Here is a 16,622-nt window from a genome sequence, read left to right as displayed (position 1 = left end):
TTACTAATCTGTTCCAACAAGTTACTAATCCGTTCCAACAAGTAAATAATCTGCTGAAACAAGTTACTAATCTGTTGCAACATATCATACAGTTGTGGAAAGAAGTTGCAACAAATTACTAAAAATTGCTTAAGTATATATATTGATCAATAAATAGGATTGATTTCCATTGTTTATCACTAAATGTGGGTGAATCCCATCAATTCACTTCAATGATCACTCCATTTAGTGCGTATTAGAGTTAGTTGATCATCTATCCTGACCCAAAACACCATGAAATTGCTTAAGTATATATATTGATCAATAAATAGGATTGATTTCCATTGTTTATCACTAAATGTGGGTGAATCCCATCAATTCACTTCAATGACCACTCCATTTAGTGCGTATTGGACTTAGTTGATCATCGATCCTGACCCAAAACACCATGAAATTGCTTAAGTATATATATTGATCAATAAATAGGATTGATTTCCATTGTCTATCACTAAATGTGGGTGAATCCCATCAATTCACTTCAATGATCACTCCATTTAGTGCGTATTGGACTTAGTTGATCATCTATCCTGACCCAAAACACCATGAAATTGCTTACGTATATATATTGATCAATAAATAGGATTGATTTCCATTGTTTATCACTAAATATCACTAAATGTGGCTGATATGCATTGTTTATCACTAAATGTGGGTGAATCCCTTTATTGATCACTAAATGTGGGTGAATCAAGTAGTATCTGTTGCAACAGATGTAGTATCTGTTGGAGCAAGTTTAGTATATGTTGCAGCAAACTGAGTAAGTTGTTGAACAAGTCCTTACTCTTGTTGGATAAAACACAATAAGTTATTCATTTTCTGTAACAAGTCACTCTACTTGTTTGATTTCCATTGTTTATCACTAAATAAAAATTTCAGCTTACGTGTCAATTTTTAAGAATAACAAAATAAAAAACTGATTTTTCTTTTAAAAAATTTATTTATAAAACCCGTTTAAAAAAAAAAAAAAACTAAAAACACGAATTAAAAACTGAATTTTCTTTTAAAAAAAAAGTTAAAACCCTTTTTAAAAAAAATATTTAAATTTGATTTTTTTTAAAACCCATATGTTTTTTTTTTAAAAAAAACAAAACTGAAAACATGAATTTTTTTTAAAATATGGAAAAATGGATTTGTTAAAAATATGGAAAGCTTGATTATTTTTTTTAAAATGTCTTAAAAGATCTTGATTTTCATGATTTCATTTTCTTAGGACACTTTTATTTTTCAAATAAAATCCGGAAAAAGTGTTTTTCTTGTCAAAATTGAAAAAAACTGATTTTTTATAAAATTTTGAAAAAATTAGCTATTTTTTTAAAATGTGGAAAACTAGATTTATATTCATATTTTTAGAAAATACAGATTTTTAATAAAAAAAATTAAGTTTTCCCGTTTTTTATGTTTTTCACTCTCTCAAAGAGAGTGAAACACACTCTCCTTGCCACGTCAACCTTAAGGGGGTAAAATATTAAGGTTTTAAATAGTTTAGGGGGGTGATAGGAACAAAAATTAGGTAAGGTGTGTCGTAGCAAAAATGCTACTAGATGAGGGGGGTAATGATGCCTTATCCCTAATTAAAACTTGAGTCACTCCACTTGTTAGAAAAAACCCAACATATAACTTAGTTGCATCTGCTTAAAAACTCCGATTTTTTGTAATATGTTCAACGACTTACTAGTTGCTGCAACAAGTCCTGTTACTTGTTCGATAAAACCCAACAAGTTACAGAGCTGTTGCAACAAATTCATTACTTGTTGGAAACTGTACAACAATTTATTAACAAGAATATTTACATTAGTGATTTGAACATGAACAACATATCATATAAACCAAGTTCATAATCACCAAGAATATAACTTACCGTGTTAAGAAATAATAACATTAAAATTTCATAAAGATCCAACAGATAACTATTATTACAACACAATGCAATCTACAACTATGGAGCATTTCGGCTTGGACATGTTGTTTTTTTGTGGCCAACTGTTTTGCATAAGGAGCATTTGTTTTTTCGCATAGCCCTCTTTGTCCACCTTCTTCCGTGTTTGCTAGAACTTAAAATCTTCACATCCCTTGGCCACCACTTGCACTTCAGATGTTCACATCTAAAGCAATACACACTTCGCGAATTGAATGACATTCCTTTATAAAAACCTGTTTCATCATCTTGAACATGGCTGGATTGTGACGATTGTGCAGCACACGATGTATTACTCGCAAGTTCGGGTATAGGGATCGGCTCAACCCCGCTTCCATGGGGCTTCGCACTTCTATTATCTGGAATATCCATATCCACCCCTTCCAATTTATCATTTAATACATCTTGTTGGTCTTGAGCTAAATTATGGTTCTCGACCGGGCTTCCAACCACGTATACCCTTAAAATGGGCCTAGCTACATCTTTCAAATAAGTACGCAAACGACTTTGTTCGGTTATCTTTAAAGGCAAGACCCTCTAGTTTTCAAAAGAGCTATGCATGTAAGTGATGACAAGGTCTTTCGGTTCACAAGTTAATTCACAATAGTTAATGATTAAGTTCACAAAATCATCAAACTCAACATCTCTTGGGACAGTCATCGTTATCGTCTCTAACATGTGACTACCCTTCCATCGCCAAATATATCGATTGTTCAGCTCGATCCATTCACCATGGCAATCAACACCTATTATTATTGAGTCCCCCATTAATGGTGCCTGAAGATATTTTGTTTTAAGAAAATCAGTCATGACCAGCGCAAGTCAAAGGCCACTTAAATTTATGATTAAGTTCATAGTTGAGTGATTTTTTCCTGTAATTTTGGACCCAAATTAGTTAACTTAATCACAACTTTGAGCGGCCTTTGAGCTTGGATGTTTAAAGTTGTCACAACTAGTAATTACAATGCTTGAATGTCAAGTGTTGAAATTACTCTAGGTGACAGCTTTGACCACCCCAAGCCCAAAGACCACTTAAATTTATGATTAAGTTCATAGTTGAGTAGTTTTTTCCTGTAATTTTGGACCCAAATTAGTTTACTTAATCACAACTTTGAGCGGCCTTTGAGCTTGGATGTTCAAAGTTGTCACAACTAGTAATTACAATGCTTGAATGTCAAGTGTTGAAATTACTCTAGGTGACAGCTTTGACCACCCCAAGCCCAAAGGCCACTTAAATTTATGATTAAGTTAGTGTTGAGTGATTTTTTCATGTAATTTTGGACCCAAATTAGTTAACTTAATCACAACTTTAAATGACTTTTTGGAACAAATAACTGACTTGTTGCAACAAGTAGGTTACTAGTTGCAACAGCTCGCTTATTTGTTGGAGATAGCTTCAGTTTTTTCTCTGTCTCATATCAAAATGGAACAACTATATGACTTGTTGGAACAACTAACGTACTTGTTGCAACAAGTATGTAACTTGTTCCAACTACTTGGTAACTTGTTGGAGACAGCTTTAGTTTGTCTGTTTGATAACAAAATGCAACAACTAAGTGGCTTGTTGGAACAAATAACTGACTTGTTGCAACAAGTAGGTTACTAGTTGCAACAACTCACTTATTTGTTGGAGACAGCTTCAGTCTCAGTCTCTGTTTCATAACAAAATGGAACAATTATATGAATTGTTAGAACAACTAGCATACTTGTTGCAACAAGTATGTAACCTGTTCCAACTACTTGATTACTTGTTGGAGACAGCTTCAGTTTTTGTCTCTTTCATAACAAAATGCAACAACTAAGTGACTTATTGAAACAAATAACATACTTGTTGCAACACGTAGGTTACTAGTTGCAATAGCTCACTTATTTGTTGGAGATAGCTTCAGTCTCTGCTTCATCCAACAACTGTAAAATATGTCCAACAACTGCTGTAATTGATGCAGCAAGTATCATACTTGTTGCAACAAGTAACTCAGTTGTTGGAAAGAGTAGGAGCTCTCCAACAGATTTCACAGTTATTGCATAAAGTACAACAGCTGTTGTAAATTATTTATTCACATTTTTTGTAATTGTTGTAACAGATTAGTAAATCTGTTGCAACAACTTCATAATTTATCAACAACTCTTGCAAAAACACTAGGACTACAACAGCTGATGCAAAAAGTTCAGAAGCTTTTACACAGCAGCTTTAGAACTTGTTGCAACAACTATACTCCTGTAACTACGAATCTGGGAAAATCAGCAATAAGGCAACTATACCCAGATGAACAATTGAAAGAAACAGTATTGTTTAACTTACCAATGGACCCGAAAACACTTATGAAGTAATGCCAGTGCTACACCAATGACATTCAATCAAAAAATTGTAAAATCGGATGATTTTTTTTTCGTGAGCAATGGCGGATGAAGAAGAAGAAGAAGAAGAAGAAGAAGAAAGCAGCACGAAGAACAGATGGGAAGAACAAAAATGGAGGAAACGGCGCTGAAGAGGATTTTTTTCCCTTGATTTTTATATTTTAGGGTTTATAGTGGTTGGGTCAAAGTGTTAAAAATAAAACTTTGGGAAAAAGTATTAAAAGTAAAGTTTAGGGTCAAAGTGTTAAAAATAAAACTTGAGGGCAAAGTATTAAAAATAAAATAGAGGGCCAAAGTGTCAAAAATGAAACTATTGGGCAAGCTCAAAGCCCCTTAATCACTAATCAAATTTAGTCATCTCTACTCAATAATTAAAACTTGAATCACCTCCCTTCAATTTTAAAACTTAAAAGTCACTTATAATTAAATGGCCCTACTAAATGACAACATTATCTTTATCTTTTCCTCAAACTTATCATAATCCCCTTTCCATTTTATGAAGCTTAAAAATAAATATGTATTCCAAATTTTTACCATATATCTTAATTTTAGTACAAAAAAATAAAATATCTAATAAACATAATCATTGCAATACATTCTCAAAAAAGAAGACGTGTGTAGAGCTGAACACTATTAATTCCTACATTATTAATTTCTATATTATAGTCATTGGATAACATATATAATAACAACATACCCAGTGTAATCCCACAAGAGTCTGTGGAGGGTAAGATGTACGCAGATCTTACTCCTATTTTTATGGGGTAGAAAGATTGTTTCCGATAGACCCTCGGCTCGAAATAAAAGAAAAGAATTTGAAGCATAGTATCAAGTAAAATATGACAGCACAATAGCAAGACTAAAAGCAAACAACTGATAATAATACACATTGAAGAAAAGAAAAACTACGCGAGTACTAACTAAATACTACTACTAAGGAGAACACTCGACTACCTACTAACTAGGTGTTATATCCCGTATTTTGTACATTCGGATGTTTCAAGATAGTCGTGGTAAGTTAAGGGCAAGACTATTTTTCGGAATTATTTTAATACACAAGTTGTTTATTAGTATGGAAATGTTGAGAAAGGCTAATGGTAAAAAGGGAAATTCACAAGTATTCAAGAAAGATCATGAAGGGCCAAGTGGCCGTACAAGGTGGTGTGGGCCATGGCCCTCATGGAAGCTTAATATAAGTAAGTAAAAGATGACTAATTAATCATATTTATCATCTTTCACCTTAGAAGCTTGGAGAGACTTGGAGAAAAAAAAAGAAGAAGAAGAAGAAGGCCATTAGGCCATGGCAAGCCAAAATTGACCCTTTGAAAAATTGATCAAAAATTATTTTCTTCTAGCAATCCAACCAATTGGAAGGTCCTCTTTAACGTGGAGTAGTTGTTGGGGGCAAGTAAACCATTCATTCTTGCAAGGAGCAACCTTAGCCAAGTAAGAAGATAAGTGGAAAAGGTAAGGTTTAATCTTCTTTTCATATGTTATGGATGGTTTGTATATGTTGTAGAGTGTAGAAGTGGATGAAATTTGCGAAAATATGTGTGTTGGGTTGTAGCCGTGTGGGTGGTTGTTTTGTGTAGAAGTGATGAACTAAGTTTACTTAGTATTTTTGGTTGTTGTTGTTGTTGTTGTTGATTCTATGATAAAAATGAAAATTTAATGGCTCAAGTTGAAGTGGTAACCGTGTGGGCTGTTTTAGAAGCCAATGCAATTCTAATGTAGTTTCTTGAATTCATGATGATAATGTTGTTAACGTGAGAATTGTTGGTGTAGTTCATGAATTTGAAAGAAGGAATTGTGTTGTTATTGTTCTTGTTGAATTTGGAAGGTTTCGGGTGAAGTGGTATGTTGGTTGGGTTGTTTTGAATATTGTGTGAATTGTTTGAAGTGTTCTTGAATCATGTTAGAATGATTTGGGATTAACATTTGAATGGGAGATCATTGGTGTTAGCTTGACTGTATATGGTCGATTTGAATGTAAATGGGATGTTGTCGAATTATGTAGAAAAGAGTTAATAACGTTAGAATGCGTTTTGAATTGATTGTTGATGTTGTTGGCATGATTGTTGGGATTGTTGTTGATGATTTGGCCGAGTTGAATTCTCGGGGTTGGTTGTAATTACAGGGGAAATGCTGCCGAAATTTCTGTAAACGAAGTGTTAGTTTAGGATTGGATTTTCAAGTGTCTATAGCTAATGTTGGATATCTACTAATATTGTTGTAGATCTTGCAAAAGCCGGGACTTAAGTTAGGATTAACTTAGGAAGCGGGCGAGGTATGTAAGGCTTACCCTTTCTTTCTTTTGGCATGTCCTAGAGCCAAGTAAGGTATGACACGTACCTTGGGGTAACTCTACTCTTTTATTCCGAGCTTGTTTACGATTCTTATTCACTTTTTGCTATGAGTATACTTAGTATAGTCGAGCTTATTGTATGATTGCATAACGAGCAAAGCATAAAGAGTTCTCGATTTTAAAGAGTTCTATAAGTGTTAAGGTCTCTAACTTTCGTAGACGGTCTCGGATCGCTTTAAAACGTTCGTAGAAGGTTCTGTAGTAAATGATGGTCGTAACTTTCTTATGCAAACTCGGATTGACCCGGAACGTGTTTACGATCTTTCAAGTATCGGTTTATGTACTTATCTATCGAGTCTTAAAAATTTATTTATGTGCATATGGTTTCTCACTACTCTGCTCGTGCATGCCTCAATATGTCCTTCACTGCGTCCCGGGCCAGGGCATGTTCTCGTGCGTACTCCACTGCATTGTTCACCGCGTCCCTCACTAGAGGGTCGGGGCATGTTATATATATATATATGATATGATGACATGATGATATGATGACGGGGTGGCGGCCAGGATGGCATATGATGACTCCATTCACCGCGTCCCTCACTAGAGGGCCGGGGCACGTTACATGCATATAGGATACATGATATTGACATACGTGATTTTATTCACCGCGTCCCTCACTAGAGGGCCGGAGCACGTTATATGCATATATGATATATGATGATGACATGCATGATTTTCATTTCAAAAGGCAAGTGTATTGATGTTTTCTTTACAGTCATATTTGCTTCGGGTAAACCTCCGTCTTAGATATGATCCTCTTTACTGTATTTCATGCCTTACATACTCAGTACATATTCCGTACTGACCCCCTTTTCTTCGGGGGCTGCGTTTCATGCCCGCAGGTACAGACGCTCACGTGGGTGACCCACCAGCTTAGGACATCTATCCTGCTACTTTTGAGTGCTCCTTTGTCCGGAGCCCATACTTTTGGTACAGATCCTTCTATTGTACATATATATATATATGACTATTTCAGGGTACGGCGGGGCCCTGTCCCACCATATGATGTTGTTGTTACTCTTAGAGGCCTGTAGACATGTATGTGGGTCTCGGGTCGTTATTGTCCGGTTATGTTAATATAGTTTGTGTGTGGCATTCTCCTACACTACGATAGCCTAACCGGTTTGTGTGCGTTATTATAAGTAACGGTTTGAATGGTATATTGCCCTGTATGTATGCAAATCCTTAGTATGCTAAACGCCAGTAGACTTTGGGTCAGTAAATACGTACGAGTGTCCATCTCGGGCACTAGTCACGGCCTACGGGGTTGGGTCGTGACAGAAGTGGTATCAGAGCAGTTTGTCCTCAGAATGTCTACAGGCCGTGTCTAGTAGAGTCTTATTTATCGGTGTGTGGTGCACCACATCTATAAACAGGAAGCTACAGGACATTTAGGATGTTACCTTTCCTTCGATCTTAGATCGTGCGATAAAGCTGTATTATTAGGATGGTTCCTCTCTAACGAATTGCTATGTTTACAGTGATGCCTCCGAAGAAAGCGACCGCTGCCCAGAAGGGCAAATCAGTAGCGGGGGATACTAGCCAGACTAGGAGAATTACCAGAGCCCGTGCCCAGTGCATGCCCGAGGCTGTGCTCCAGTCCGCGAGTTCTGCGACAGCGCCACTTCCAGAGGAGCCCCGGGTAGCGACATCCCCAGGTCAGGGGGCGGCTCCACCACCAGTCCCTGAGGTCCCCGTACCTGAACCTTCAGCTCGTTAGCCAGGGGCGGAGGACAGAGCTATGAGAGATGCAGTACAATTGCTGACTAGATTAGTAGCGGGGCAGGCTCGCAGGTCTGGGCCAGGGGGTGATTATGTGGATAGACATGATAGCGTAAGGGTTAGTGACTTCTTGACTTGTAATCCTCCGGAGTTGTACGGGTCAAAACCCGAGGAGGATCCCCAGGAGTTTATTCGACAGATGTAGCGCACGCTGAGGCTAATCAAGGCCTCTGAGACTGAGTCTGTCGAGATGGCTTCATACCGGCTGCGTGATGTGGCTGTTAATTGGTATGAGTCCTGGGAGTTGTCTAGGGGCGAGGGTGCTCCCCCTGCGGTGTGGGCTGAATTCACAGAGGCCTTTCTCGACCACTTTTTTCCTCCCGAGGTGCGGCGAGCCAGGGTTGACAGATTTCTACAGTTGAGACAGAGGGGCAGATGCGTTCGGGAGTACAACCTATAATTCGACTCTTTGGCCAGATATGCGCCCACTATCGTAGATGATATGACTGATCGGGTGCATCGATATGTGATGGGGTTGGATGATTATCTTATTGATAACTGCATGGCAGTGGCTTCCCAACCAGGGATGGACATCGCTCGGGTACAGGCGTATGCGCAGGGAATGGAGGATCGACGCAGTGGGCGTTGGCCCGATAGGGATCGTGACGGGGACCAGCCCAAGAGGGCTAGATCAGCTAGTTATTTCGAGGAGTTTCGAGGCGGGCAGCCTCAACAGCATACTAGACATCCTTCTCAGCCAGCACGGAGTGCACCCCCACAGTCTACTGGTGAGGAACTTGATAATACGGGATATTCAGGAGCTGGTCAAAGCTCTAGGGCTTCGGGTTCGCAGTCGAGCAGAGGGTTCAGCCAGACGAGGCCACTTATGCCTCAGTGCCCTCGGTGCGGCAGGCGCCATCTGGGGGAATGCCGTCTCGCTACCGGTGCTTGTTTTTCCTGTGGCCGTCAGGGCCATGTTATGAGGGAGTGCCCATTTAAGGGTAGTCCAGGTGGTTTAGCCCAGCCCACTGGGTCAGTTGCTGGTTCATCTTCCTCTTCTATAGCCATGCACCCCACGGGGCATGGTATGCCGACACCAGCAGGCCGCGGTAGGGGTCGTGGCGGAGCTCCCAGTTCTAGCGATCCTTCAAACCGCATCTATACCTTTGCTAGCCGACAGGACCAGGAGGCGTCGCCAAACGTGGTTACAAGTATATTATTAATCTACTCCCGAGATGTATATGCTTTGATAGATCCAGGTTCTGTTTTATCATATATTTTCCCCCGGTCGCTAGTAGAATTGGGATAAAACCCGAATTGATAGGACCGTTCGAAGTAGTCATACATACAGATGGAAAAGTGGATATTAAGGATTTAAAGGGCTAACACGGTAATTGTATAGTCAGAAGAAGAAAAAAAAAGCCTCTCTCGATCGGAGAGAGACACGTTACAAGAATATTTTGGAAGTTGTTAAGACACCGACTTGCTCCGGATTACGAGATAAAGGTTGTGCAGTAAAGTGGATGCGATCATACCAGCACTAACGCACCGGATCCCATCAGAACTCTGAGGAAGAAAGTGCAACACAACCCTGGAATTAGGGTGAGTTTGAATAGCATTTGAAAAATATTCTGTAAGCGAGAGGGTGGTGAATATATATGTACGCATATGATATCCCATTTATGACCGTATCGATCGGTGGGTGAATCCCAGAAACCGGCGTTGCGATGTATGGAAGACATTAATTGAACGGAATTCAAGAGACAAAACGAAAGATATGGTACAGATATTATAGGGTAAACTGATACTGGTTCCACTACCGATTAAGGTTGGAAAGTCCTAATACGAAGATATTCGGGAATAGAAAGAAAGTGAGTACGTGGAAGGTAAGGAGTTCCGAAGTGTCAGAAATGTCAAAGGAAAGGAATATGGGTCTGTAAAGCCTCTAAGAGAGAGACGACGGGCAAAGAATGAAACTATTTGAGTAGAAATTCGAAGGACAGGTCTGTAAAAGAATTAAAGTGTGGTAGTATGGGACAAAAAGAGGAATAGACCCAAGGAAGGTTAAGGGTGAAAATAAGAAGAACATATGGGAGTACGAAGGATACTTTAACAAGTTGGCGATAGGAGACCGATTACTCGCCAAGGGAAGGACAAGGATAATGAGTTGGCACAGTTGATTAGAAAACCCATGACATGGAATGAGGATTCATGTGAAGACCGAGGAGTTCGATTATAAAGAAAATAGGGTGAAAGATAAGGAATGGACATGAAGGAAAGGACAACTATAAGAGAGACCTTCCCGAAGCATTATAACACCCCCATGAGGCCAGTTGAACATTCGAGGACGAATGTTCTAAAGGGGGTGGGGGGAGGATGTTATATCCCGTATTTTGTACATTCGGATGTTTCAAGATAGTCGTGGTAAGTTAAGGGCAAGACTATTTTTCGAAATTATTTTAATACACAAGTTGTTTATTAGTATGGAAATGTTGAGAAAGGCTAATGGTAAAAAGGGAAATTCACAAGTATTCAAGAAAGATCATGAAGGGCCAAGTGGCCGTACAAGGTGGTGTGGGCCATGGCCCTCATGGAAGCTTAATATAAGTAAGTAAAAGATGACTAATTAATCATATTTATCATCTTTCACCTTAGAAGCTTGGAGAGACTTGGAGAAAAAAAAAAAAAAAAAGCCCATTAGGCCATGGCAAGCCAAAATTGACCCCTTGAAAAATTGATCAAAAATTATTTTCTTCTAGCAATCCAACCAATTGGAAGGTCCTCTTTAACGTGGAGTAGTTGTTGGGGGCAAGTAAACCATTCATTCTTGCAAGAAGCAACCTTAGCCAAGTAAGAAGATAAGTGGAAAAGGTAAGGTTTAATCTTCTTTTCATATGTTATGGATGGTTTGTATATGTTGTAGAGTGTAGAAGTGGATGAAATTTGCGAAAATATGTGTGTTGGGTTGTAGCCGTGTGGGTGGTTGTTTTGTGTAGAAGTGATGAACTAATTTTACTTAGTATTTTTGGTTGTTGTTGTTGTTGTTGATTCTATGATAAAAATGAAAATTTAATGGCTCAAGTTGAAGTGGTAACCATGTGGGCTGTTTTAGAAGCCAATGCAATTCTAATGTAGTTTCTTGAATTCATGAGGATAATGTTGTTAACGTGAGAATTGTTGGTGTAGTTCATGAATTTGAAAGAAGGAATTGTGTTGTTATTGTTCTTGTTGAATTTGGAAGGTTTCGGGTGAAGTGGTATGTTGGTTGGGTTGTTTTGAATATTGTGTGAATTGTTTGAAGTGTTCTTGAATCATGTTAGAATGATTTGGGATTAACATTTGAATGCGAGATCATTGGTGTTAGCTTGACTGTATATGGTCGATTTGAATGTAAATGGGATGTTGTCGAATTATGTAGAAAAGAGTTACTAACGTTAGAATGCGTTTTGAATTGATTGTTGATGTTGTTGGCATGATTGTTGGGATTGTTGATGATTTGGCCGAGTTGAATTCTCGGGGTTGGTTGTAATTACAGGGGAAATGCTGCCGAAATTTCTGTAAACGAAGTGTTAGTTTAGGATTGGATTTTCAAGTGTCTATAGCTAATGTTGGATATCTACTAATAATGTTGTAGATCTTGCAAAAGCCGGGACTTAAGTTCGGATTAACTTAGGAAGCGGGCGAGGTATGTAAGGCTTACCCTTTCTTTCTTTTGGCATGTCCTAGAGCCAAGTAAGGTATGACACGTACCTTGGGGTAACTCTACTCTTTTATTCCGAGCTTGTTTATGATTCTTATTCACTTCTTGCTATGAGTATACTTAGTATAGTCGAGCTTATTGTATGATTGCATAACGAGCAAAGCATAAAGAGTTCTCGATTTTAAAGAGTTCTATAAGTGTTAAGGTCTCTAACTTTCGTAGACGGTTTCGGATCGCTTTAAAACGTTCGTAGAAGGTTCTGTAGTAAATGATGGTCGTAACTTTCTTATGCAAACTCGGATTGACGCGGAACGTGTTTACGATCTTTCAAGTATCGGGTTATGTACTTATCTATCGAGTCTTAAAAATTTATTTATGTGCATATGGTTTCTCACTACTCTGCTCGTGCATGCCTCAATATGTCCTTCACTGTGTCCCGGGCCAGGGCATGCTCTCATGTGTACTCCACTGCATTGTTCACCGCGTCCCTCACTAGAGGGCCGGGGCATGTTATATATATATATGTGATATGATGACATGATGATATGATGACGGGGTGGCGGCCAGGATGGCATATGATGACTCCATTCACCGCGTCCCTCACTAGAGGGCCGGGGCACATTACATGCATATAGGATACATGATATTGACATACATGATTTTATTCACGCGTCCCTCACTAGAGGGCCGGGGCACGTTATATGCATATATGATATATGATGATGACATGCATGATTTTCATTTCAAAAGGCAAGTGTATTGATGTTTTCTTTACAGTCATATTTGCTTCGGGTAAACCTCTGTCTTAGATATGATCCTCTTTACTGTATTTCATGCCTTACATACTCAGTACATATTCCGTACTGACCCCCTTTTCTTCGGGGGCTGCGTTTCATGCCCGCAGGTACAGACGCTCACGTGGGTGACCCGCCAACTTAGGACATCTATCCTGCTACTTTGGAGTGCTCCTTTGTCCGGAGCCCATACTTTTGGTACAGATCCTTCTATTGTACATACATATATATATGACTATTTCAGGGTACGGCGGGGCCCTGTCCCGCCATATGATGTTGTTGTTACTCTTAGAGGCCTGTAGACATGTATGCGGGTCAGGGGTCGTTATTGTCCGGTTATGTTAATATAGTTTGTGTGTGGCATTCTCCTACACTACGATAGCCTAACCGGTTTGTGTGCGATATTATAAGTAACGATTTGAATGGTATATTGTCCTGTATGTATACAAATCCTTAGTATGCTAAACGCCAGTAGACTTTGGGTCAGTAAATACGTACGAGTGTCCATCTCGGGCACTAGCCACGGCCTACGGGGTTGGGTCGTGACACTAGGGCTGGGCATAAATACCGAAAATTGAAAAACCGGACATAACCGAACCGAACCGAACTTCAAGAAACCGAAACCGAAAGAACCGAACTGAACTAGTTGGGTTCGGTGTTTGGTGTTCACCTTCAAAAACCCGAAACCGAACCGAACTTTGATGAAACCAAACCGAAGAACTGAAATTTAAACCGAAATTTATACATTACCCAAAAAATTAAAATAGTCCAGACCCATTAAGTTTAAGCCCCAAAAAAACCCAATTATAATAAGCTCTCTTTTGCTTTTGTATCCCTAATTTTTCACTTCAGTTGAGAAAATCAAATATCCTTAACAAAGAAAGGTGACTAAGATATGTCTTTAGGATTAATGTATGTCCTTTATGTGTTTTCTTAATTATTCTTACTGTATGTGTATAACACCTAGTAATCCTATATTATGGTTATGGTTTTTGTTATTATATATCCCGTTTGTTTGATTTTGATTTTAATTTTTTAGTTTTATGTTTTGTTGCTTTTGAGAATATGAATTAGTGTAAATGGAATCGCTTCTAATATCATATAAAAAAAAACTGAATTGAAAAAACCAAAACCGAACCGAACCAAACTTTAAAAAACCGAAATTGAAAGAACCGAACCGAACCGAAATAGCCAATTTTTTTTTGATAAAATCGAACCGAAGAACCGAACGCCCACCCCTACTACTAACATTCTAACCTAATCTTAGACCTTCACATCTTTCAATTTAGGGCCATGTCCTTAGTGACCTGAAGTTGTGCCCATGTTCTGTCTAATCACCCCCTCCCCCCCCTCACCTAGTTCTTCCTCGGCCTACTTCTACCTCTCCTAACTCCTGTTATAGCCAACCTCTCACACCTCTTTACTAGCACATTCACGCACCTTCTCTTCACATGCCCAAACCATCGTTGTCTCGATTCCCCCATTTTGTTTGCCACGGGGGGCCACTCTTGTCCTGCCCCGTACAACTTTGTTCCTGATCATATCTCTCCTAGTATGCCCAAGCATCCATCTAAGCATCCTCGTCTCCGCTACATTCATCTTCTAAACATGGGTATTCTTGATTGGCTAGCACTATGCCCCATACAACAATGTCGATCTAACTATCACTCTGTAGAATTCACCTTTATGCGTCGGCGACACATTCTTGCCGCACAATACTCCGGATGTGAGCCTCCATTTCACCCATCCCGACCCAATAAAATGTATAACATCCTCATTAATCTCCCCGTCGCATTGGATTATGTCACAACCCATTTTAGGACCGCGTGGGCACCTACCTTTCCTACCTCGGTAGGCGAACCCTCTTATTAAATAACACATCGATTAAATAAAGACGAATCATTTTATCCAATAGATAACTAGAAATAACAGCAGAACATCATAATATGATTAATAAACTCAAGGTTTAATATGATTACAACAATTCAATTATTACAGACTCGATCCAACTTTCCATGACCTGGTCTAGACTAGTACAAGAGCGACTAAATGAATTCCAGTTTCCATTATATTCTAAGACTCAACCTCCATCCCGGAATGAAGTGGGAGAAGGCCTCCTAGATAGGGACCGCACATTTCCACACACGTCACACTCAACCACCTGAAGCAATCTACACCCCAAAAAGGGTGTAGCAAGTGCAATATCAGTACAATCCACTCGTACTAAGTAAATATTATAGGCCGACAATGGTTAGTAACACATATTAGTAAAAAAATTCACAAACAACCATGATAATCACTAAATCAAGTCATACGTCTATCTACCGCGCATCATACATCAATACCCTTAAATCACAACTGCTCTCTAATAACTACAAGTCAAATGTCACAAGTGCAATTCCCCAATACATAAATCATTAGATCGTTCATTTTAGTCTAGGACTCAACTCATCATTATAACACCTTTTATCCTACATCACTTAGAGACCAATCAAGTAACTAATTTTTACGGAGGGTTCTACGGGATAACTCAACAAGTACAAATCCAATGTAATCGAATCCAAGTACACATCATCACCTAAGTAGAGCATCTAATCCCAAATGTGCCAAGTCTAAATATTTTACATCTCGTAGTTTCGTCCGTTGAGATTCTTTAGGCATTAGTTGTCCTAATCGCGGAAACGGGAGTTACCTTAGGATATGTGAGATTACATGTTCCCATATTATGGTTATGGGGGTTTAAGCCCATGAAATGAGCTATGGAAGGATTTAAGAATAGAAAAATAAAGGAATTGAGTTTGTGGGAACTTTGGTAAAACTTGGTAAAATTTTCGTAGAGAATTTTGGTCCAAATTGGTGGGGGCATATCTCCTAGAATATGAGGAGTTTTGGTGTGTTTATTTTGCCCAAATTGAAGTTCATCGAGTCTAGTTGCCAACGCAACAAATCGCTCATCAATGTGACGTCTAAGTAAAAAGTTATGGCCATTCTACGACAGACTGTTTGAGCAAGAAATTTCTGCGGACCATTTGACGGCCCGCAGGAATTTTGACGCCCCGCAGAAAATTCTGCGGTCCGTCAAATTAACCCAGCCCAGCGTCAAATGGTCACAGTGACCCATATTTGATTGGGCAGTTCTACGGACCATTTTGACGGTCCGTAGGAATTTATACGGCCCGTCAAAATGGGCGCAGAATTGCCCGACGGGAGTTTAAGATCCGCTTTATAAAATTCTTTCCACTTCATTTGGACATTTCATTTCACCAAATCAGATCCAAAAGCTCTCCAAAAACCCTCTCTTCCACTCTATAAACTAATCCAAGCCAAAATCCAAGGGAGATTAAATATCAAGAGGCAAGAATCAAGGTACCCATGTGCTAGAGGTCTTGCTAGGGTTAATAAACTCCATGAATTCTTTGGATATTGAAGCTAGGGTTTTCATATAAGTTGATAGCTTGCTCCAAAGCTCATTCTTATGAGATAAAAGGTTAGTTTTCATACTTATTACATATTATCAAGAATGTTTATTTGTTGAACAACTTGGGTAGAAGGAAAAAGTGGAAGATGAGTTCTAAATGTAGTTTTTATGAGGTTTTTGAGTAGTAAGCTAACTTGAGTTATGATTCTTAGTATAATATGGGTATAATATTTCTAAGGAAATAATAATGGTGCCGAATAAGCATTATATGAAAATGTGCTAAAGTGGGTATGAAGTTGTTAGTATAAGTT

Source organism: Lycium barbarum, chromosome 3, assembly GCF_019175385.1.
Source record: "Lycium barbarum isolate Lr01 chromosome 3, ASM1917538v2, whole genome shotgun sequence".
Classification (NCBI taxonomy): domain Eukaryota; kingdom Viridiplantae; phylum Streptophyta; class Magnoliopsida; order Solanales; family Solanaceae; genus Lycium; species Lycium barbarum.
The sequence above is the reverse complement of the archived record's forward strand: the minus strand, read 5'-3'. Positions refer to the sequence as shown.